Below are 284 nucleotides of genomic sequence, written 5' to 3'. Positions count from 1 at the left end.
TGTGTGTGTGTGTGTGTGTGTATATATATACAAGTTGGTGCAGCACAAGCAGCAGCAGAAGCAGCAGCAGAAGCAGCAGCAGCAGTAGCAGCAGAAGCAGCAGCAGAAGCGGCAGCAGTAGCAGCAGGAGAAGCAGCAAATGATGAAGGGTCTGCTGCAGTAGATGTAGCAGCAGCAGCAGCAACAACAACAAGAGTAGCTGCTGCAGCAGAAGTAGCAGCAGCAGCAGCAACAGCAGCAGCAGCAGCAGCAGCAGCAGCTAGCAGCAGTGAGTAACTTGCCTG

Source organism: Eimeria mitis, genomic scaffold (genome assembly GCF_000499745.2).
Source record: "Eimeria mitis Houghton genomic scaffold, Emh_scaff325, whole genome shotgun sequence".
NCBI classification, from domain to species: domain Eukaryota; phylum Apicomplexa; class Conoidasida; order Eucoccidiorida; family Eimeriidae; genus Eimeria; species Eimeria mitis.
This window is presented reverse-complemented; position numbering follows the sequence as displayed.